General features: G+C 40.8%; 2 protein-coding genes across 3 annotated transcripts in view; one reads left to right on the top strand and one right to left on the bottom strand.

The window, feature by feature from the left end:
- LOC139548220 (zinc finger protein 850-like) overlaps window positions 1-26,138 on the bottom strand; it is a 132,805-nt gene that overhangs the window by 84,044 nt on the left and 22,623 nt on the right. The gene's annotated exons all lie outside the window — the stretch shown is intronic.
- Window positions 1-26,138, top strand: part of LOC139548169 (zinc finger protein 135-like) — a 263,034-nt gene that overhangs the window by 25,429 nt on the left and 211,467 nt on the right. The gene's annotated exons all lie outside the window — the stretch shown is intronic.

A 26,138-nucleotide genomic window follows, 5' to 3' on the forward strand; every position in this document is an offset into this window, starting at 1 on the left:
ACCCACCAGGTCATTATAACCACCAGGTCATTATTAACACCAGGTCATTATAACCACCAGGTCATTATAACCACCAGGTCATTATAACCACCAGGTCATTATAACCGATCATCTCCTTTTGTTTTGTTGATGTTGAGTGAGAGGTTATTTTCCTGACACCACACTCTGAGTGCCCTCACCTCTTCCCTGTGGGTCGTCTCGTCGTTGTTGGTAATCAAGCCGACCACTGTAGCGTTGTCTGCCAATTTGATGATTGAGTTGGAGGCGTGCATGGCCACACAGTCATGGGTGAACAGGGAGTACAGGAGAGGGCTCAGAACGCACCCTTGTGGGACCCCAGTGTTGAGGATCAACGGGGTGACGATATTGTTTCCTACCTTCGCCACCTGGGGGCAGCCGGTCAGAAAGTCCAGGACCCAGTTGCACAGGGCGGGGTCGAGACCCAAGATCTCGAGCTTAACTTCTCTAGGGTAGGGGGCAGCATTTGGAGTTTTGGATGAAAAGCGGATCTTTTCAGATCTTCTCGGAAACGAATCAAGTCCATGGAATGGATAAAGACAAAAATATAATTCAAGGACTATCAGAGGTAGAGAGGCGAGGCAGGGGTGAGGACATCATCCTGCTATTTTGACAGTCCCTGAAGGACAATACAGAAGAGGTATTTGCTATTATTCCTTCCCTTTCTCTAATGTATTTTGTAATAAAATTAGCAAGTGTAGTAATATCGTTGCTTTACTTTACTAGGACTCGAGAGCACAGCAGTGATTCTGCTCTTGCCCTACCTCTTCAATGAGGACCCGAGTGGCCTTTATGTCCGTGACAAGGTATGCCTATGCACCAATCATCTGTTTCTTCATAAACATAGGTGTGCATGCTGATATAAAACTACAGCTGAACATTTGTTATGTTCTTTGTTAATTGTATGTGTATTAATCTTTTCTTACTTTTGTTGACACAGATTTCACCGCTCTTCACTCCTTTACTGCACATCGGCGGAAATCCATTTCACCATGAGAGTGAAATCCCGCTGGCCTTTGATGGGGGAGAACATCCACGCCCTCGAGGACGTCCCCATGGGACTTGGGGCTCTGCTACGGCTGTATTTTTTTATTTTCCCTTAAATGTCAGATAAACACTTATGTTGTTAAGTTACTGTGTTCTGGGGATAAGAGAAGTTGGGGTGAAGTTACCAGGGCCGGTCATAAAGATGGCAAACTTCCTAACATAACTAAGTGGATACGATATACACACTAAAGCTGAAAAATCTGTATTTAGCATCAAGTCTACAATATTGTTAGTTTACCTATGATTCATTTTTAATGTATGTTGTTTTTATTGTACATCATTATTTATATATTTTTAAATTTCATGAAAAGCACTATACAAAGTAAATGTATTATTTATTATTAAATGTATTATTTATTATTAGTATTAGCAATTTTGTAATGTGTTTTGTTTGGTAAATTGTTTGGTAAATTGTTTGGTAAATATTAATTCACATTTGTGGTGCCACTAAATGAACAATGAATTATTTAAATCAATATTGTTATTAAAATATGTTTTTATAATGGAGGGAGGCTGGACAGGGAGTTAAAAAATTAACCCCAAAAGGTTATTTGAGGAACCATGATAAGGGGTTCTTCAAAGAACTTATAGGGGTTCCCACAAAAGGTTCTTCAAATAACTTTTAGGGGTTCCCCCACAGTTTCAATTTGAAGAACCCCTAAAGGATATTCCAGGAACCTTTACTTTTTAGAGTGTATATTGATAAAAGTCACCTTGTCCGAGAGACATTTACATAGTTATACACAGCCCAATTTGGGATGACTATTTTGGGGCGAAATAGCGGCCACAACAGACAGACCTGATATCGCCCATAATTCAACGTCCTTGGACATCACGTGCTGAGTGGGTATGACCAAAGTTATTCTATTTAGCTACACTTTGTATTACATTTTTACACTATAATAAATGTTTCTGATGCCACATAGCCCGTTTTCAAAGGGAGCCGTTGGTTTTTAGATGCAGTCGCTTTTTAGCTATTTGTCTGAAAGTATTTTCTCAACTACGATACCAACTCCAGTCAGCAGATGGAGAAGTGCGTCTTTCAGGTGATTCTGCCACTGTGACGTATAATCTAGTGGACGGGACGCTTCTTCAACATCAACAGCTAGTCAGCCATCTTGGTTCACTCTAACTTGATGGAAAAAGGTTTATTCAATCAATCTAGCAACTCCTCCCATACTGGGAAAATACAGGAATACACACTCAGAGCCTCCTGACTGGGCCCTGTTTACACCTCCAAGGTGCCCCCTCACACACACTCAGAGCCTACGAGGCTTTTCTAACTACTACACTTTGCGTGTTTCACTCACCTCTTAAAAAAAAAAAAAATGATTTGAGATTTTGTATCGACTCGGCTCACTGCCTCTCAGATCAAAGGTGGGTCCATCTGCTCCGTTCCCAAAGTGTGGTCTCCCTGAGATCCCAAGTTTGAGGGATCCCTGGTGCACCATTTACCCAGGTCGTCAGGAGCGGTCACCAAGTGAAGAATCACATCCTCATCCCCAAATGTGGTTAATTTCTTTCATATCAAATGGAGACAAACTTATCACACAAGTCAGAGTTATTCTTAAACTAAATCTTTATTCACTTATTAATAAGGGAGCAGGTCAAGACAACGCACACATATAAAGTGAATCAATTGAGTGCTCTACGATAATGATGGCTGGTCGAAGAACCACCCCCCGATGATTCGTTGAGAGCCACGAGACAAAAGTACAAAGGTCTTTTACAGCCAAGATACACCCCTTTCAACCTACATGACCAACAATAGACGTATCGAACTGGTCACAAGGTTAAGATTTGTATGAAAGATACTTATAGTTCACAGCAGACAGTATCTGCTGTAAAAACAGTACTCTTTGTGTAGAGACCAGGGTCTCTCCCTGGTACCATATAGAACAGAAACATTAACTCATGCTCTGGAATGCGGTCTCTTTAGGTTTTATCACCCAAAAGACATTGTAAATCTCCTGTCAATGTTTTCTCCCAGAGGCCTATCCTCAGTAGAACACAGACACAATAGTTCTAAGAACCATCTATTCTGTTGCATAAAACAACCATTTGATCCAATAAAAGTATTATAACATAATGTTGCAGTTTTGCTCGGTGTCCATTGAAAGTTGACTAGTAACAACAACTGGGACCTAAAAGACACCCACCATGAGACCCACTAAATCTGCCTAAGAAGAGGCAAGCAAAAGAAAAACCCACAACTAACTTAAAGACAGGACGCAAACCAAAAAGGTGGATCAACTAAAGGTGTTGACTCTCCACATCTATCAATACAACTGGAGCACTGGGCCAGACACTCTTAAATAGAATCTGGACCAGCTCAGTTGAAACACCTTCCCACTAACGAGATGGACAAGCCAAAGCCTGTAACACCTTCCCCTTTTAGACAACAAATACATCCTATATTTTTGTTGGACATGTTTGCTCACCCCCAACAGAAAACTTCCATTTCACATAATCAACTACAATGCTTCTACAATATAAACATGGTGTCTACTTGCTGTCAACAATAAACAACAAGAAAAAAACACATATTTCTAAATAATAATTTACCATAGTATTATTTTTTTAATCCTTTTTCTTTCAATAGAATCCAAAAACCCACTAGCTTCTAGAACTCTCGTCTTCCTAAAGATCACTAGCTTCTAGAACTCTCGTCCCCTTGGAACGAGCCCCCCAAAAATCGTCTCCAATATGGAAAACGTGCAGTCAAAATAAATTGTGATCCATGGCAACGCACTGGCTAAACGCAAAACGTGTTGACTGCCCACCCTTGAGACAATCAGCAACCAACTCCTGCAATATCCATAGTAACTTTCCACCTTCTCTCTCTCTTTTCAGGGTTCACTAGATAGGCATGTTGTTGGATCGGGCCCAGGCCCCAATGTCATGCATTTGGGTTAGCACATCTGAGAATGAATCCTGATATTCTAAAAGCAGGGCAACATTGTCAATATAATTGTACACAAAAATGTTCAGCTGGTTGCATAAATAATTATGATTACTAACTGTTACATAAATTGTAAATATGAAAATAAAAACCAAATGTACAATTTGTTAATATGTATTGGCAATACTTCACTTAATGATGAGGCATGGAATAATAAAACATGTATCTTTTGTCAGGCTGGATGTTTGAAATACGAGGTGATTTGAGTCATGCTTCTTCAGTAGTGGAATAAAGACAATTAGCATTTGAATGTTGTAAAGAAATACTGGAGTGATGTCAGATTAATCAATTTTATTAACATAGACCAATTTATTATTATTCATGTCCAAGGTGGTCCAAGGTGGCTTAGCAGTTCAGACGTCTTTTTCTGTTCCGTATTGTCGTGTCCTGTATATATATATATTTACACCTTTCTTCGCATATCTTTTATTTATTTTATTATCCAAGAACTCAACTACAAAAGCTTTCCTGCAAAAGCTTTCCTGCAACCCGCTTCACCAATTACAAAAAGTATTATTTACCTCAATCTGAAAATCCATCGTGGAAGCTAGCCAGGGGCTAATTCAGAAGCTAGCCTGAAAGCTAACCAGAAGCTACTCCGATAGCTAGCCAGAAGCTAATCTGTAGCTGCCCCGAAATTAGCCGGTTTGCTGGCTAGCGTTGGTGTTTCAGCTGCCCACGTTTAGTGGTCATCAGCTATTCCTTTAGCTCGATAATCTACCGGCACTTTTGTGCAACGCGACTCGGACCGGAGCATTCCGGGACTTTTTTTCTCTCAGTTTCCCCGGATTCCAGCCGCAGGCTCTGGACACTTGCACCTTGATTTCGCAGCTAGCTAGCTGCAAACCGTGTGACTATTGGCTTACGTCGACCCCGGAGCAAACTCAAATCATTCTGGAGCTAGCCAGCTGAGGAGTTCCATCACCATCCGGACCCGTTTCTTTTGTTGCTGCTGCAGATACGGAACCCCACCGGGCCTTCACGACTGACTGCCGCGACTGACTGCCGACGTTATCTGCCCGAGGGATTTATCCAACTGGCACCTCCGTCCCGACGTTACCTGAACGCTCATCTGAGGCCCGCTAATCGTTAGCTGTCTTATCGGCTGCTATCTGAACAAGTATAGCGGACAACTATTATTATTATTATTTTTTTTTTATTTTTTTTTTTTCCTTGGGTCACTATATCTATTTTGCCAATTTGGATTGATCCCCTCTACCACACGGAACCCCACTACACGGAACCCCACTAACCTACCGACGGAAACGCACGAGGTATCTACAAACAGACCTCCATCCTATGCTGCTACCGATAGCCATATACCCGGCCAGCTGTCTGGATCGCCACGACCCCAACCAACCTCTACTCACTGGACCCTTATTGATCACTCGATTAGCATGCCTCTCCTTAATGTAAATATGCCTTGTCCATTGCTGTTCTGGTTAGTGTTTATTGGCTTATTTCACTGTAGAGATTCTAGCCCTGCTCTCTATACCATATCCAACCTCTCAGTTCCACCACCCACATATGCGATGACATCACCTGGTTTCAATGATGTTTCTAGAGACAATATCTCTCTCATCATCACTCAATACCTAGGTTTACCTCCACTGTATTCACATCCTACCATACCTTTGTCTGTACATTATTCCTTTAAACTATTTTATCGCCCCCAGAAACTTCCTTTTACTCTCTGCTCTAGTAGCTCTAGGCGACCAATTCTCATAGCTTTTAGCCGTACCCTTATCCTACTCCTCCTCTGTTCCTCTGGTGATGTAGAGGTGAATCCAGGCCCTGCAGTACCTGGCTCCACTCCTATTCCCCAGGCGCTCTCTTTTGATGACTTCTGTAACCGTAATAGCCTTGGCTTCATGCATGTTAACATTAGAAGCCTCCTCCCTAAGTTTGTTTTGTTCACTGCTTTAGCACACTCTGCCAACCCGGATGTTTTAGCCGTGTCTGAATCCTGGCTTAGAAAGACCACCAAAAATTCAGACATTTTCATCCCCAATTACAAGATTTTCAGACAAGATAGAACGGCCAAAGGGGGCGGTGTTGCAATCTACTGCAAAGACTGCCTGCAGAGTTCTGTTATACTATCCAGGTCTGTTCCCAAACAATTTGAACTTCTACTTTTAAAAATCCACCTCTCTAAAAACAAGTCTCTCACCGTTGCCGCCTGCTATAGACCACCCTCTGCCCCCAGCTGTGCTCTGGACACTATATGTGAACTGATTGCCCCCCATCTATCTTCAGAGCTCGTGCTGCTAGGCGACCTAAATTTGAACATGCTCAACACCCCTGCCACCCTACAATCTAAGCTTGATGCCCTCAATCTCACACAAATTATCAACGAACCTACCAGGTACCACCCCAATTCCGTAAACACGGGTACCCTCATAGATATCATCCTAACAAACTTGCCCTCCAAATACACCTCTGCTGTTTTCAACCAAGATCTCAGCGATCACTGCCTCATTGCCTGCATCCGTAATGGGTCAGCGGTCAAACGACCTCCACTCATCACTGTCAAACGCTCCCTGAAACACTTCAGCGAGCAGGCCTTTCTAATCGACCTGGCCGGGGTATCCTGGAAGGATATTGATCTCATCCCGTCAGTAGAGGATGCCTGGTCATTTTTTTTAAATGCCTTCCTCACCATCTTGAATAAGCATGCCCCATTCAAGAAATTTAGAACCAGGAACAGATATAGCCCTTGGTTCTCTCCTGACCTGACTGCCCTTAACCAACAGAAAAACATCCTATGGCGTTCTGCATTAGCATCGAACAGCCCCCGTGATATGCAACTTTTCAGGGAAGCCAGAAACCAGTATACACAGGCAGTTAGAACAGCCAAGGCTAGCTTTTTCAAGCAGAAATTTGCTTCCTGCAACACAAATTCAAAAAAGTTCTGGGACACCGTAAAGTCCATGGAGAATAAGAACACCTCCTCCCAGCTTCCAACCGCTCTGAAGATAGGAAACACTGTCACCACCGACAAATCCACTATAATTGAGAATTTCAATAAGCATTTTTCTACGGCTGGCCATGCTTTCCACCTGGCTACCCCTACCCCGGACAACAGCACTGCCCTCCCCTCTGCTACTCGCCCAAGCCTTCCCCATTTCTCTTTCTCCCAAATACAGTCAGCTGATGTTCTAAATGAGCTGCAAAATCTGGACCCTTACAAATCAGCCGGGCTAGATAATCTGGACCCTTTCTTTCTAAAACTATCTGCTGAAATTGTTGCCACCCCTATTACTAGCCTCTTCAACCTCTCTTTCGTGTCGTCTGAGATCCCCAAAGATTGGAAAGCAGCTGCGGTTATCCCCCTCTTCAAAGGGGGGGACACCCTTGACCCTAACTGCTACAGACCTATATCTATCCTACCCTGCCTTTCTAAGGTCTTCGAAAGCCAAGTCAACAAACAGATTACCGACCATTTCGAATCCCACCACACCTTCTCCGCTATGCAATCTGGTTTCAGAGCTGGTCATGGGTGCACCTCAGCCACGCTCAAGGTCATAAACGATATTGTAACCGCCATAGATAGGAAACAATACTGTGCAGCCGTATTCATTGACCTGGCCAAGGCTTTTGACTCTGTCAATCACCACATCCTCATTGGCAGACTCGACAGCCTTGGTTTCTCTAATGATTGCCTCGCCTGGTTCACCAACTACTTCTCTGATCGAGTTCAGTGTGTCAAATCGGAGGGTCTGTTGTCCGGGCCTCTGGCAGTCTCTATGGGGGTGCCACAGGGTTAAATTCTTGGACCGACTCTCTTCTCTGTTTACATCAATGATGTCGCTCTTGCTGCTGGTGATTCTCTGATCCACCTCTACGCAGACGACACTATTCTGTATACTTCTGGCCCTTCTTTTGACACTGTGTTAACAACCCTCCAGGCGAGCTTCAATGCCATACAACTCTCCTTCCGTGGCCTCCAACTGCTCTTAAATACAAGTAAAACCAAATGCATGCTCTTCAACCGATCGCTGCCTGCTCCTGCCCGCCTGTCCAACATCACTACTTTGGACGGCTCTGACTTAGAATATGTGGACAACTACAAATATCTAGGTGTCTGGTTAGACTGTAAACTCTCCTTCCAGACTCACATCAAACATCTCCAATCCAAAGTCAAATCTAGAATTGGCTTCCTATTCCGCAACAAAGCATCCTTTACTCATGCTGCCAAACATACCCTTGTAAAACTGACCATCCTACCAATCCTCGACTTCGGTGATGTCATTTACAAAATAGCCTCCAAAACCCTACTCAATAAATTGGATGCAGTCTATCACAGTGCCATCCGTTTTGTCACCAAAGCCCCATATACTACCCACCACTGCGACCTGTACACTCTCGTTGGCTGGCCCTCGCTTCATACTCGTCGCCAAACCCACTGGTTCCAGGTCATCTACAAGACCCTGCTAGGTAAAGTCCCCCCTTATCTCAGCTCGCTGGTCACCATAGCAGCACCTACCTGTAGCACGCGCTCCAGCAGGTATATCTCTCTAGTCACCCCCAAAACCAATTCTTCCTTTGGACGCCTCTCCTTCCAGTTCTCTGCTGCCAATGACTGGAACGAACTACAAAAATCTCTGAAACTGGAAACACCTATCTCCCTCACTAGCTTTAAGCACCAGCTGTCAGAGCAGCTCATAGATTACTGCACCTGTACATAACCCATCTACAATTTAGCCCAAACAACTACCTCTTTACCTACTGTATTTATTTATTAATTTATTTTGCTCCTTTGCACCCCATTATTTCTGTCTCTACTTTGCACTTTCTTCCACTGCAAACCAACCATTCCAGTGTTTTTTTATTTTTTATTTTACTTGCTGTGTTGTACTCACTTCGCCTCCATGGCCTTTTATATTTTTATTTATTTATACATATATTTGTTTGCCTTCACCTCCCTTATCTCACCTCACTTGCTCACATTGTATATAGACTTATTTTTTTTTTTCACTGTATTATTGACTATATGTTTGTTTTACTCCATGTGTAACTATGTGTTGTTGTATGTGTCGAACTGCTTTGCTTTATCTTGGCCAGGTCGCAATTGTAAATGAGAACGTGTTCTCAATTTGCCTACCTGGTTAAATAAAGGTTAAATAAAATAAATAAAATAAATAAAATAAATAAAATAAATAAAATAAATAAAATAAATAAATAAAATAAATGTGTGTATACACACACAAACATCTGCAACAATTATCATATTACATGTATTTTTTTAAACAAGCAGCTTTTTCAACTTGTAGAAAACAGCTGGCTACATTTTGAAGTGCTGCATTTTGATTAAAGTGGGTCACCAACGCAGTAAGTGTAACACAGCTCTTTTTTTGTTAGTCACTTTTTGTTAAATAATACTCTTTCAATTCAGAGCCTGGATTTTCCCCCTGAGGCTAATATCCATATCATGGTGCAATCAATTGAACAGGGCAAAGGATAAGATAGAACGTCATTAAAATACTCCTACTACAATGTTAAAACATTCTACATTGTGACATCATTAAAATACTCCTACTACAACGTTAAAACATTCTACATTGTGACATCATTAAAATACTCCTACTACAATGTTAAAACATTCTACATTGTGACATTATTTCATTGATATCATGAAACAACTTCATGTATGTATTTTCTGATGTTTGATCAGAGATCTTTTATCAGAGTATCTCTTGTCACATTGATCACAGCTATGAGGTTTCTCTCCTGTGTGTGTTCTCTGGTGTGAAGTCAGCTGGCCAGATGTAGGAAAACTCTTCTCACAATGATTACAACTATAAGGTTTCTCTCCTGTGTGTGTTCTCTGGTGTATTTTAAGTTCTGATGAAGATTTGCAACCTTTCCCACAGTCAGAGCAGAAGTGAGATTTCTTCCCTGTGGGTCTCTGCTGGTGTTTCTTGAGGTGTTTTGATGTGAAGAGACTCTTCTCTGCCTCGTCAGCATCATGAGGTTGTTGAGGCTCCCCAGAGGATCCACGATAGTCACGTCTCTCTCCTGTGTGAACAAAAAGTCAAACAGATGGTTTAAGGCCCACAACAGCAGAAATCTACTGTAAAAAGGTGATGCCAACAGAGTAGCCATGATGTTGTACAAACAATGACGTCTGTCATGAATGATCATTATTTGACATTTGTCTTAAAAGACAGTCAAGTGAACAAGTCATTTTGTCTTGTTTTCACATTAGTAGTAACATCGACGATTGTATGCTAGAAAAACGTTTTTAAAGTTGTTGAAATCCTAAGCAGTGTGCCAGACAACTTTTGGTCTCCAATATAGGCACCTTTCTGTAGGTCTATGTTGTTGTTAGGTGAAGTTATGGGTCCTACAGTAGGTTTATGGTATAACTAGCGGTTTCCGCATTAGCTTGGAGGAGTTTCTGCAACCAAATTGCATTTTAGTAAACACAAAGGGCAGAGAGCGATGCACCTATTTTGGGGATGTCTGACAGTATTTACACACCACCATTAATGATTTGTGGAGCTTCTCAAAGTAATTTTCTTTTCACCTCAAACAGCAAGTAAACAAAGTTTTACTAAAATTAATTGGCGAATGACAATAGTTCCTCAAAGTATTTGTAAAATATTTCCAGCTCTCACTCTTGGTAAACACTTGACATGAAAGGGAAAAATGTAATGCTCTGATCCAGTGGAAATGTCATAAAATACCTGATTACTTCTTATCCCTTACACAAATAGCCTACAGCTGTGTCTGTCCCAAACTCACTAGCGCGGGAAACTCTCAGGGCCCAGAATATTTTATATCAAGTTTCAGACCGACCTAGGTGATAGTTGATACAATGTTTCAAGTTCTATGTAGACAGGCCATGCGCATCCAATGTGATTTATTTTTATCTGGATATTTTCTAGCTGTTTTTATTTGTTGGCTTTATGTAGGCTATTTTTACATAGTTGGCATCTAGAATTCATCCATGATGTCATAATGGCATTAAAAGTTATTTAGATTTGTATAATTTTCATTTAGACAGAATGTAGATTAATCACAGATAATGATTTTGAGATACAAAGACTATTATAATTATTATTACTATTATAAATTAAATTAAACTGTTCCAGTAAAATGTGAATATGAAAATCATAACTGGCACCAGATCAGTAGAAATGGTCAGATAAATTGGCACTACAAATGGAAAAGGTTGCCGACTGCTGTTGTAGCCTATTACTGGAAACTTCAAGAGCATAACGTCAGAATTTACGAAGGCCAGCAGCAGCGGGAGGAGAACGAGTTTTTTTCTTATGGTTAGGCTATCTTGATCTCTGGTTCCCTCAAGTCATTTGTGTGTCTCAATTATTTAATAAAAACGGGGGATTCCTATGTTGATGATGTAAAGAACATTTGCTGCTCTGTGGTGTGTAATGAGGAGCAACCAGACACTGCACTCATTTATGAAATTGCTTATCCCAGTTACTAATAAGCATGCACCCATTAAGAAAATGACTAAAAACTGTTAAATTCCAGTGGATTGATGAGGAATTGAAAAATGGTATGGTTGAGGGATGAGGGAAAAGGAATGGCAAATAAGTCTGGCTGTACAACCGATTGGCAAACATCCTGCAAATTGAGAAATCATGTGACTAAACTGAATAGAAAGAAGAAAAACGACACAATGAAACAAAGATAAATGACACAAAGAATGATAGTAAAAGGCTTTGGAGAACCTTACATACAATTTTGGGGAAAAAGGCAAACTCTGCTCCATCATTAACTGACTCAGATGGCTCATTCATCAAAGCCAACTACTTTTATGATTTTTTCATTGGCAAGATTAGCAAATTTAGGCATGACATACCAGCAACAAACGCTGACACTACACATCCAAGTATATCTGACCAAATTATGAAAGACAAGCATTGTAATTTAGAATTCCCTATAGTCGGTGTGGAAGAGGTGAAAAAATTATTGAGTCTATCAACAATGATAAGCCACCGGGGTCTGACAATCTAGATGGAAAATTACTGAGGATAATAGCGGACTATATTGGCACTCCTATTTTCCGTATCTTTAATTTAAGCCTACTAGAGAGCGTGTGCCCTCAGGCCTGGAGGGAAGCTAAAGTCATTTCACATGTGCTATGCTCTGCATAGTTAGCTCCAGGTAAAATGTTGCACTTATTCAGCCATTCTGTGGCCAAAAACAAGCTACATATGGACAGTACCAAAGTAAACTGACTCTGGAAATGACAAAGCGCCTCGTAACCTTGCTGGGAATGGGACAAACGGAACTCGTCTGTGGTAACAGACTGGGACGATTTGTAATCACATCTAATTCCCAGGAACAGGGTTCAAATGAACCACAGAGACTGTGTGGGATAATAACATGGCCGTGTCCAACCCTGCTTGTTCCCTCGACTCCGCTACCAAACACCAATCTCCAACAGGGCCCTTTACCTGTATCACTAGACGCCTCATAGTGAGCTACACGTAGGAATCAGCAATGAATCCCAATAATGAGACACCTATGGGAGGGGTAACCCTTTGTGCACAAATCTCTCAACGTATTACTGTTACCCTGGGGAGATTGATATACCCCTTGAACATCGGCTCCGACCCTCATCGGATGTGGCAGGGCTTGCAAACTATTAGACTACGAAGGGAAGCACAGCCGATAGCTGCCCAGTGACACAAGCCTACAAGACAAGCTAAATAACTTCTATGCTCGCTTCGAGGACCAGGACGTCTACTGGTCTAGGGTCAGTTGGTTATATCTGGAGTACTTCTCCTGTCTTATCCAGTGTCCTTATCCAGTGGCCAGACGGATTACCAGGACGTGTACTCCAAGCATGCGCTGACCAACTGGCAAGGGTCTTCACTGACATGTTCATCCCCTGTCTGAGTCTGTAATACCAAGATGTTTCAAGCAGACCACCATAGTCCCTGTGCCCAAGAACACCAAGGTAACCTGCCTAAATGACTACCGACCCGTAGCACTCACGTCTGTAGCCATGAAGTGCTTTGAAAAGCTGGTCGTGGCTCACATCAACACCATTATCCCAGAAACCCTAGACCCACTCCAATTTGCATACTGCCCCAACAGATGATGCAATCTCTATTGCACTCCACACTGCCCTTTCCCACCTGGACAAAAGGAACACCCATGTGAGAATGCTATTCATCGTCTACAGCTCAGCATTCAACACCATAGCTTAGAGATGAGTTGAGGGACTAAGGACCCTGGGACTAAACACTGAGCACGCCCCCATTCTCATCAAAGGGATTGTAGTGGAGCAGGTTGAGAGCTTCAAGTTCCTTGGTATCCACATCCTTGGTGTCCACATTATAGGCTTAGTTAACTGGTGAACTGTTGAAATCATAATGACGATTCTAATTCTAGATTTGGAATAGAATGTGCAGCACCTTGAATATATTGTTGTTTGACATGACTACCAATTAATAAACCAGGGAGGAATTACTGACAGAGTACGAGCATGGTGGAAACATCCAAGAGAGGGAAATCAGGAAGGGAAATGACAGCAAGTAGTGCAGACGAAAGGGATAACAAGTTGGTGAAGCAACAGATGTGCTGGAATGAGAACAATATAGATGGAATGAGAACAATATAGATGGAATGACAACAATATAGATGGAATGAGAACAATATAGATGGAATGAGAACAATATAGATGGAATGAGAACAATATAGATGGAATGAGAACAATATAGATGGAATGAGAACAATATAGATGGAATGAGAACAATATAGATGGAATGAGAACAATATAGATGGAATGAGAACAATATAGATGGAATGAGAACAATATAGATGGAATGAGAACAATATAGATGGAATGAGAACAATATAGATGGAATGACAGCAATATAGATGGAATGACAACAATATAGATGGAATGAGAACAATATAGATGGAATGACAGCAATATAGATGGAATGACAGCAATATAGATGGAATGACAACAATATAGATGGAATGAGAACAATATAGATGGAATGACATTTACATTTACATTTAAGTCATTTAGCAGACGCTCTTATCCAGAGCGACTTACAAATTGGTGCATTCACCTAATGACATCCAGTGGAACAGCCACTTTACAATAGTGCATCTAAATCTTTTAAGGGGGGGGGGGGGGGGGGGGGGCAGAAGGATTGCTTTATCCTAGGTATTCCTTGAAGAGGTGAGAATGAGAACAATATAGATGGAATGACAACAATGTAGATGGAATGACAACAATGTAGATGGAATGAGAACAATGTAGATGGAATGAGAACAATATAGATGGAATGAGAACAATATAGATGGAATGAGAACAATATAGATGGAATGAGAACAATATAGATGCTACTTTGAGAACACAAACTCTCACATCTTTCACAGCACAGAGTGCGGGAGTCCAGGGGATGACTGGAGGAGCAATGGAGGAAGCATTGTGGAATTCTCTTGGCGTGAGTAGAGTTGGTGAGACTGCATGGAGGATGGTGAAGAACAGTCACTTTAACTCTACCTACATGTACATATTACCTCAACTAACCGGTGCCCCCTCACATTGACTCTGTACAGTTGGTGAGACTGCATGGAGGATGGTGAAGAACAGTCACTTTAACTCTACCTACATGTACATATTACCTCAACTAACCGGTGCCCCCTCACATTGACTCTGTACAGTTGGTGAGACTGCATGGAGGATGGTGAAGAACAGTCACTTTAACTCTACCTACATGTACATATTACCTCAACTAACCGGTGCCCCCTCACATTGACTCTGTACAGTTGGTGAGACTGCATGGACGATGGTGAAGAACAGTGGCGTGAAAAGGGCTAAAGTTGGTAATGAACAGCAGTTTAGGGTCGGAGTGGGAATCATCAGCAAGGATGTTTTTGTGGGTGACCTGTTAATGGTCTCAAAGATGGTGAAGGATGAATTGGGTAAAGTGGAATCGGTTCGAGTGACCAGGAGCGGTATGATACTGATTGTGTGTCAACAGCGCAAAAGGAGAAAGCTTTGTGTGGTTTAGGGTTAACATTTCAGTAGACGCACGTTGATTAAAACGAATGATAGACGGAAGGTTTTACTGTGGTTTGGTGAAGTGGTTCTCCCATCTTATGTAAAACCTGGGTAAGTGAGATATACAGAAGCCGCTGCAGTGTTACAATTGTAAAAAAGTTTGGACACGTGGCAGTGTTTGTCGAAGGAATAAATGTCGTAGTCAGGTGAAGCATGTTGTAATTGTGATGGGAATCACGTTCCCGAGTTCCCGGAGTGCCCTGTACGGATGAAGGATGTCACAGTAGCTAGGATGATCAGGCCCATCCAGCAGGTGTCCTATGTGGAGGCAGTGAAAATAGCTGAAGCAGAAGAGAGGAGAAGGTAGTTCATGTCCCACAGTCTGCAGTGAAGCCATGCAGGAGAAGGATCCCAACACACTAATAGTGAACAAGGTGGACTTTGTTGTGTTTATAGAGCAAGTGATAAATTGCATTAATAAAATATTAGTAACCTTCGTCCAAAACTAGAAGTTTCCACATTAGCTTGGAGGAGTTTCTACAACAAAATTGCGTTTGCATTGCCCTCACTGCAGCAGTGATAAATTGCATTAATAATAAACTAATAAAACATCTAAGAAACTAGACATCATTGTGAAGGCGGCAAATAGATTTCTGGATCTCCAGGACAGACGAAATGTTACAAGGAGTCCTGATTGAAGACGTTCACCCCCTCCCAGGTTCCTGAACCTGTGTAGGGATCTGAATAGTACCATTTTTGTTTGAAATTCAGGGTAGTGGAGTGAATTTGGTTCGTGTTTATTTTTTATATTACGTAATTAGTATGATTTGTTAATCCCAATTTATTTTGCGTTTTGGTTATTTTTCACAACCCCGTACAGTAGGTGGCAGCAATACACCTGATGATGAGTGTAGTCTGACAATAAACCTCAGAGAAGAAGACATGGTAGGAACCAAAGTGCTGGTCAGTGTTTCCAGTTGACCCTAATTAAATGTTACATTACATGTTGTTTTCTTACTTCATGTAGCCGGCTAGCTAGCTAATATATTCATACTTCGCTTACTCCTCTCTGATAAGATACCGCTGCACAAACATGCTTATCTAGGCCTACACCAGCACTGGTACCAGGCAGTATTAGCTAGCTACGTTTGCTCTGACTCTTAATACATTTAGCAAGCTAGCTAGCCCGCTAACTAGCGTTTAGCAGCTAACATTATTTGAGCAACACCTTGCTAAGAAAATAATCTTTCGCCTTTAATGTAATGGCATGAAAAGAATTGCAAGAACATTATACAATGACTTATGAACAGCTGTAACAATTTGACCCCCACAGGAAATCTACACTGGCAGTTATAGAAAGACCCATTTACTATATAACCATTGATTCTTGAAGAATATAACTTATAAATGCCTCAAATGTTTTAACCGTATTACCCCACCAGAAACCAAAACATAAGCTTGTATAACGCCACTGTTTGTAAACAAATACTATATGGCTGAGGAGTAGGGTCGATCCAAGCGTTCTGACCTCACAATGACAGTAAAGCACCCAAGCTAACTGGCTAACGTTGGATAGCTTGCTAGACACAAATCAGAGAGAACCTCACTCTTACCATTTTACTTGCCCTAGCAGAGCTGGTTAGGCTGTTTTCATGTTATCCAGAGCGTTGGTGACGAACTGTATTCAACGGGTGTTGAGCGTTATTAAATACATCAGTTATTCTGCGCTCTAATCAAGTCAATAAATATTGGGTAGTTAGTTAGAATATAGTTACTATACTGGCAAGTCTGATGTATAAGTAGCCAACTAATGTTAGGTAGCTAGCTCACATACTGGTACATACTGCTGTAAAGATATGCTATGCGTTTTGTAAGGATAGTGTAGTTAACATAACGTGTAACGTAACTTATTTGAAAAGTCATTACTTTATTGCATTGCTCAACATTTGTCATAATTATTTAAAGCAGTTCATTTGTATCCGCTCTCTCGTTGGACTTCGGCTGCATATTTTCCCCCATTTTCTTAAAAATCTGAAAACGTTGAAGCCACAACCATTTCCTGAAGAATTGCATTATGGGCCCTAAAGTACTGCGTGTATACTTCGTATTTTAGCGAATTTAGTACAACATCCGGGAATTTTTGGCATACTAACTATATCATACTATGACCAATAAGCAGACTATATACTCAATTAACATCACAAATAGTACAGTTAGTATGAGTATTCTAACACAACTCAGGACTCTGGGCAGCCATTTTGTTTGTTTAAAAACTAGGTTTCCCCTATAAAAAAGCCACTCAACAATCAATCAACCAATCTGCAGTTCAACCCATAACTAAGCTAAAATTCGACCACTGTTTTGGTAATAAAATGATGGGGCTGGAGAAATTTAACTAGTCTCAAATTCATAGACAGACTATGGATGAAAGGACTGACCATCCATGATATCAACATTATAGTTTTAACCATGTTGAGGCTATACAGTGTTGATTTACATTGTTTCTAAACATTGGAGTAAAAAAAGCTTATTTGGGGTTCTGATGGGGTACAACAGTTGAACTAAGCTCATGAGGCATGTGTTACATTCTTCAAGAATCAATGGCTATAAAAATATATAATATATATATATATAAATAAATATATAAATAATTTTAAAGTCCAAATATGGATGTAGCAATTGCAGATTTCCGCTTTAACACCAAGCATCAGTTCAACAACCACAGAGTTTGTGCTTCTGTTAAGACAGTACTTACGTTCATCGTCAGTCTCCTCTTCTTTCACTGAAACTTCGTCATCTCTTTCACTCTGAACGCGTCTTCCTCTTCTTTAACTGAAACGTCTTTCTCTTCTTCTTTCACTGTAACAGCCTCGCCCTCTACTTGTTTTTGTATTGTAACATCCTCCTCTTCTACTTCTTGTTTTACTGTGACATCCTCCTCTTCCTCCTCCTCTTTCGCGAGAGCTTCTTTCTCCATCCAGCAGACCTCCTCTTCTTCAGCAGGAACGGGGTTAAGTTTGAGACTGGAGCTATGAGGCACGTACTGAAGTCGCTAAGCGGTATAATTCAAAGGAGTGTCACTTTATCAGCAGCACGTGATCAATGACGTCTGAAAAATAATTTCGTCGAACACCTGATTGGTTTGGTATTGGGCTTGTTCGACATTGCAGCCGACAGTGCAGGTGGCTGCTGACTGACTAATTTACAAATCACCTTGCATCATAAATAACTACTCATTATTATTTATAAATCAGTCAGCCAGTCACCGTTTACCCACAATGCAGCATCGATTTGATGCTCTCGAACACGGCCAGTGGTTTAATATATGACATAATGGCTACGCTGCTACGAGGTGTGACTTCATCTATAAAAATATGGCTGTTCAAAATTCTGTGTCGCTCAAAGCCTTGAGTAATGAAACAATTTTTTTGACACAATTTGCTCGAAAGCATCAATGCTTCAGGATGCTTTGTTTCCCCATCACTACTTTTCAGCATGTTTTCTGTGAATTAGACTATGGGAGTTTTGTAACTTTTTACACCTTGGCTTACTGTTAGGTGTGTGAAGGATGGTTTTGTTCTCTTTTAACATAAATATATGCCTTATAGAAGTAGGACATGTTAATCACAAAACATAGCGTGACTGCAGGAAAGCTGTTGTTAATCTAGGGTGTCGACGGTGCAAACCACAAGGTTGAGACAAGATGGAAAAATGCTGAATAACAAGAAAACAGGAACTGAGGAATGTATAGAAACCAACAAATCAGCTCAATCTTCACAAGAACCATTCCGGACATTTCAATCCTGAGTGCTGTGACTGGACACCACCGATAGGCTAGCAAGTTTAAAACCACGCTAAGCCTCTACTGTGACAGGCCAACTCTAAAGTTGGAACTAACTCTGGAACAGTATAAAAGAGGATGTCTGTACTATTTCAGTCAGTTCTCTGCTTTACCCTGCGTGGTGATACAGTGAACCCGTATATACGAAAATTGCATTTACCATTTATCACTTGTGTTAAATAAATATAATTATAGTATAATCAGTGACTCTGAATCACATTATATCCTGATACCAGATTTGATTGATGCAACCTTTCACAGTTGGGTTCTGACTGGTCTCCGGTAGTTGGTCTCGCTGACCATAACCATGCTGGTTGGCTACGCTGGTTAGGCTACTAGCTAGTTGGCCAAATAGCTAACGTTAGCTGGCTGACTAAGATAACTGCATATAGCTAATGCTAGCTGGCTGGCTAAGATAGCTGCATATAGCTAATGTTAGCTGGCTGGCGTAGATAACTGCATATAGCTAATGTTAGCTGGCTAAGATAACAGCATATAGCTAATGTTAGCTGGCTGGCAAAGATAACAGCATATAGCTAATGTTAGCTGGCTGGCTAAGATAACTGCATATAGCTAATGTTAGCTGGCTGGCTAAGATAACTGCATATAGCTAATGTTAGCTGACTGGCTAAGATAACTGCATATAGCTAACCTTAGCTGGCTGGCTAAGATAACTGCATATAGCTAACGTTAGCTGGCTGGCTAAGATAACTGCATATAGCTAACATTATTTGATTTTTGGTTAGACGGCGTTATGCATTTCCAAAACTGTGGTTTAGTTAATCACTCAAGTCATGAGCACAAATGATTGGTTTAATTTAAAGTTATACATTTTAAGTTATTTCTGTTGTAGTTTACATCATAGGGAATAGGCTGGTCCTCCATATTACATCACACCTGACTTTAGCATTCTTCTAAATTCTGATTGGTTTAATGTAATAACTCCAAACATAAAACTGTGAGGTGTTACTTTGCATTGGAAATGTTTTAATATTTTATTTGATATTGTATAAAAATACAAAACATACACATACAAACAACAACATCATAGAAACATTAACTACATCACACCTGCCCAGACCCACTAGAACACACCTCCATCTCCATTAACTACATCACACCTGCCCAGACCCACTAGAACACACCACTTCTCCATTACCTACATCACACCTGCCCAGACCCACTAGAACACACCTCCATCTCCATTAACTACATCACACCTGCCCAGACCCACTAGAACACACCACTTCTCCATTACCTACATCACACCTGCCCAGACCCACTAGAACACACCTCCATCTCCACTAACTACATGACATCTGTCCAGACCCACTAGAACACACCTCCATCTCCATTAACTACATCACACCTGCCCAGACCCACTAGAACACACCTCCATCTCCATTAACTACATCACACCTGCCCAGACCCACTAGAACACACCTCCATCTCCATTAACTACATCACACCTGCCCAGACCCACTAGAACACACCTCCATCTCCATTAACTACATCACACCTGCCCAGACCCACTAGAACACACCTCCATCTCCATTAACTACATCACACCTGCCCAGACCCACTAGAACACACCTCCATCTCCATTAACTACATCACACCTGCCCAGACCCACTAGAACACACCTCCATCTCCATTAACTACATCACACCTGCCCAGACCCACTAGAACAGACCTCCATCTCCAGCTCCTGCATCACTGTCTGCCACATGGCCTCAAACTGCACCATTTTATTTCTCATTGTCGCCCAGCACTTTACATTTTTAGATAATAAAGCATTTGACCTTTCCACTGTGTTAACGATGGAGGATTGGTTGATTTCTAGTTGAAGTATTTAAGATGATTGACGAGAAAAGTATTGTCCAACCATCCGGTAACTTGTTTCATGTGCATCAAAGGTGAGGGTGAATTTCAGATGTTCACTGCTTGTATTGATGAAGGAGTGGAATCGATGAAGTTCCTCTGCTGTCCCCTGAAATAGAAGGAACACGTCATCAATGAAGCCTTTTACAGAGCCTGATGAGGTGCTAGAATGGATTGTTAGGGCTGACAATCACATTCTTCTCCAACAACCCCACATACAGTTACGCATAATTAGATGCTATTTTTAAAACTACAATGACCATAATAACCTGAGGGCCTACTTGTCTTTGTGTTTCTTTTACACCTGCTACGTAAAAGAGACCGAAGAATGTGTAACAGTATAGCTTCCATCCCTCTCCTCGCCCCTACCTGGGCTCGAACCAGGGACTCTGCACACATCAACAACTGCCTCCCACGAAACATCGTTACCATCGCTATTAGCGAGCACTCCGCTAACTAGCTAGCCATTTCACATCGATTACAAATGCACAATGCTATCTGGGATTCTTGGGACATCCCTACCCTAAACCCCTAACTTAACCATTTTAAATGTCAACTTCAACGGGCTAGGGAAGTCCCAAGGATGTATCGCTACCTGAAAATACATGATCTAAGTGATTGATAGTTGGTATTCAGCAGTCATAAAGCCTTATTTACTTTAATGAACTACTAAAATAGTGATTTTGTCAGACAGCAGCTCTACACTTTATTGACTGACTGATCCATTCATCCTTCCATCCCTCCTCAGCCTTCCTCTCCTCTGAAGACCCAGTGAGGGTGGAGCTCAGTCAGAGAGCTGTTGAGGGACTGGTTAGGAAGAACACTTCTACAGCCAGAGAGGTGAGAGGTCACAGATGGTTTAGATGATAAATATTTATGTTCCCTTAGCAGTTCATCACGTAAGCAAAAGGGAATATGTTCCATCATCTGTTTATTTACATTAGTGCAAATTGTCCTCTGATATTGGTGTAATTTCTCACCCCTTTTGGCTGTATGAAAGTCAATTTTCCCTCAGACACATACATTTGTTCTTTGATATTATGAAGGTAATTTGTGTAAAATGTACTTTTCCCCACTCATTCATGTTGCTTATTTATATTCAGTGGCCTGACTGCGTCCAGACTGTCAAAGGCCCATCCTGGTAGATCTGAACCTAATTCAGCTTGGAGTGATCGGATGACAGAAGTCACATTTAGGTGCCAGGTGTAACTGAGGCCATAGATGCTCCATATCCATTACTTTTAATGCTTTATATAATATGTCTAAATGTGCTTATTTCTGTGTTGCAGGGGCAGTCAAGAAATGGAACGGCAAGGCCACAGAACATGACATAAGCAGAGCTGTGGGAGACCACCTCAAGCCCCTTGTAGAGCCGGGGGTGGTGTTTACCACTCCACCAGGCCTTCAGCAGGCTGGAAAAGTGATACTGTTTTTCATACTCAGAGGGACCAAGAGTCTGTTGATTGGTCATTGGGTTCATTTGTTGAAATCAAATCCAGCTTTATTTGTACAGCACATTTCAGACATTGATACAACACAATGGCTTCTCAGGAAAAAAACTATGAAAATAAACAGAAATATTTAGTGCACAACAAACAGAAGACTGAAAGACTGAAAACTGAAAGACTAATGAGCACCCTAAGGAAATGTAACACCTTCCCCTTTAAGACAACAAATACCCTATATTTTTGTTGGACAAGTTTGCTTACAACCAACAGAAAACAACTTCCATTTCTCCTTATAATCAACTACAATGCTTCACCTTCTACAATATAAACATGGTGTCGACTGGCTGTCAACATTTAAAAACAAGAAAAAACACATATTTCGAAATAACAATATACAATCGTATCCTTTCTCCTTTTTCATTCTATAGAATCCTAAAACTCAATAGCTTCTAGAACTCTCGTCTTCCTAAAACTCACCAGCTCCTAGAACTCTCGTCTTCCTAAAACTCACTAGCTTCTAGAACTCTCGTCCCCTTGGAACGAGCCCAAACAAAACTCATCTTAAATTGTGATCCATAACAACGCACTGGCTAGACGCAAAACACAAATATTTTTGACTGCCCACCCTTGAGACAATCAGCAACCAAGTTGTCCTTACCACGGACATGTCTGATTTCAAGAGAAAACTCCTGCAATATCTGTAGTAACTTTCCATCTCACTGCGGAGCTTCTCTCTCTTTTCAGGATTCACTAGATAAGCAGGACTGGATCGGGCCCCAGTCCCCAATGTCATGCTCTAGTACATTTGGGTTGGCACATCTGAGAATTAACTCTGATATTCTAAAAGCAGGGAAATAATGTCAATATTATTGACTCAGTTGATCGTATAATTAATTATGATTACTAAAAGTAAATATGAAAAACAAATGTACACCCCTTTGTTAATATGTATTGGCAATAATTAACTTAATGGTGAGGCATGGAATAATAAAACATGTATCTTTTGTCAGGCTGGATGTTTGAAATATGAGGTGATTTGAGTCGTGCTTCTTCAGTAGTGGAATAAAGACAATTAGCACTTGAATGTTGTAAAGAAATGCTGGAGTGATGAAGGACTGTTAATAAAATTGATTATAGACCAATTTATTATACTGCGTCCATGTGTATAAAGTCTTCTCAACTTTCACTTCAACTAAAACCGAACGTATATTGGACGTCGGTCATAGTCTTCTTCTCAATGTCTTTTCAATGACATTTTGCTTGGTGGGATGGGATGGGAATAGCCCAATGTCAAAACACAGTTTTAATGTGTCCAAATCAATAACCAATATGCAGAAACAGTTTGTGATAAATTGAGCTGTATAAACACAAACATCTGCCACAATAATACATTTTACTTGTATTTATTTAAACAAGCTCCTTATAAACTGCACAAGAACCAGAAACGCTCTTGTTTTGGCATGTAGCAATACATCTGTGAAATTAATTAGGGGGGTAATCAGGTTGTATGTGCTGTTGAAACTAACACAACTAAAAAAACACATGGAAATGGGAGATATCTTTCACCTCACTGGTTAGAGGACAATCTGCAGAAGACAGTCAGCTACATTTGGGAGTGATGCATTTAAATGTAGGGGTCACTAAACAAAGGAACGCAACACTTATTTGTCATCACTCATCGATATCATGCTAAAATAATTTGTGTGACAGAAGGGAGATGAGGTTGCACGTCCTGTTAAAACGAACAGCTCAAAAACCACACAGAATATGGGAAAAATGTGTACATCCCTGATTAGAGGACAATTTGTAGAAAATAGATCGCTACATTTTGAAGTGTTGCATTTTGATTCTAGTGGGTCATCAACATGGTAAGTGTAACACAGCTCTTTTTGTGTTAGTCACTTTTTGTTAAATCACATAAATAGTACTCTTCCAATTCAGAGCCTGGATTTTCCCACTGAGGCTAATATCCATATCATGTTGAAATCAATAGAACAGAGGACAAACGTTTAGGGTTCTACATTGTGACATCATTAAAATACTCCTACTACAATGTTAAAACATTCTATATTGTGACATCATTAAAATACTCCTACTACAATGTTAAAACATTCTACATTGTGACATCATTAAAATACTCCTACTACAATGTTAAAACATTCTACATTGTGACATCATTAAAATACTCCTACTACAATGTTAAAACCTTCTACATTGTGACATCATTAAAATATTCCTACTACAATGTTAAAACATTCTACATTGTGACATTATTTAATTGATATCATGAAATAACTCCATGTATTTTCTGATGTTTAATCAGAGATCTTTTATCAGTGTACCTCTTCCCACATTGAGTACAGCTATAAGATTTCTCTCCTGTGTGTGTTCTCTGGTGTGACATCAAGCTGCATAGGTGAATAAAACTTCCCACATTCATTACAGCTATATGGTTTCTCTCCTGTGTGTGTTCTCTGGTGTGATATCAGGTTGCTTAGCTGAGTAAAACTCTTACCACATTGAGTACAGCTAAAAGGTTTCTCTCCTGTGTGTGTTCTCTGGTGTACAGTCAGAGTGCTAGATTGACCAAAACTCTTCCCACATTGATAACAGCTATAAGGTTTCTCTCCTGTGTGTATTCTCTGGTGTGATGTCAGCTGGCCAGATCAACCAAAACTCTTCCCACATTGATAACAGCTATACGGTTTCTCTCCTGTGTGTGTTCTTTGGTGTACAATCAGATGGCCAGATGTATCAAAAGTCTTCCCACATTCATCACAGCTATACGGTTTCTCTCGTTTCTCTCCTGTGTGTGTTCTTTGGTGTGATATCAGGCTGGTTGAATGAGTAAAACTCTTCCCACATTGATCACAGCTGTAAGGTTTCTCTACCGTGTGGATTCCCTGATGAATTTTAATGCCTGCTGAGTAGGTGAATCTCTTCCCACTGTCAGAGCAGCAGTGAGATTTCTTCCCTGTGGATCTCTGCGGGTGTTTCTTGAGGTGTTCTGATGTGGAGAAACTCTTCTCTGCCTTGTCAGCATCATGAGATTGTTGAGGCTCCCCAGAGGACCCACGGTAGTCCCGTCTCTCTCCTGTGTGAACAGCAAAGTCAGATGATTAAAGGCCCACAACAGTGGAAATCCACTGTAAAAGGTGATGCCAACAGCGTAGCCATGATGTTGTACAACAATTGACGCCTGTAATGAATGTAATGATTATTTGACATTTGTCTTAAAATGAGCAACAATAGTCATATTTTGTCTTCTTTTCACATTAGTAGTAACATCTAAGCTTGTAGACTAGAAATAAGTTATTCATGTTGTTGAAACTCTAAGCAGTGTGGCAGAAGACTTTTGGTCTCCAATATAGGCCCCTTTCTGTGTTTAATAAAATTGTGGCACGAGGTCGATGCACATGCAATTTGGTTGTAGAAACTCCTCCCTGCTAATGAGGAAACCGCTAGTTATGGATGTAGTATATCTGGTAATGAGGAAACCACTAGTTATTGACGTAGTATATCTGGTAATGAGGAAACCACTAGTTATGGATGTAGTATATCTGCTAATGAGGAAACCACTAGTTATGAATGTAGTATATCTGGTAATGAGGAAACAACTAGTTATGGATTTAGTATATCTGGTAATGAGGAAACCACTAGTTATGGATGTAGTATATCTGGTAATGAGGAAACCACTAGTTATGGATGTAGTATATCTGCCTGGAGCAAAAATGGTGTGCAAAGATTTTAATTTTTCACAATGTATTCTGAATGGGGGAAAACTCAGGGGAGTAACCTCCATGTCCAGGTTGCTTATGAGTGCATTTCACACTACTTTGGATTATAATTGTAAGGCTCGTTTGAATGTCCTGCTTAATATAATGTTTGTGTGATCATCGCAAATCAACCGCTTTGTATTTAAAAAACACTTCAACCAGT

This window comes from Salvelinus alpinus, chromosome 2 (genome assembly GCF_045679555.1).
Source record: "Salvelinus alpinus chromosome 2, SLU_Salpinus.1, whole genome shotgun sequence".
In the NCBI taxonomy this organism is placed as follows: domain Eukaryota; kingdom Metazoa; phylum Chordata; class Actinopteri; order Salmoniformes; family Salmonidae; genus Salvelinus; species Salvelinus alpinus.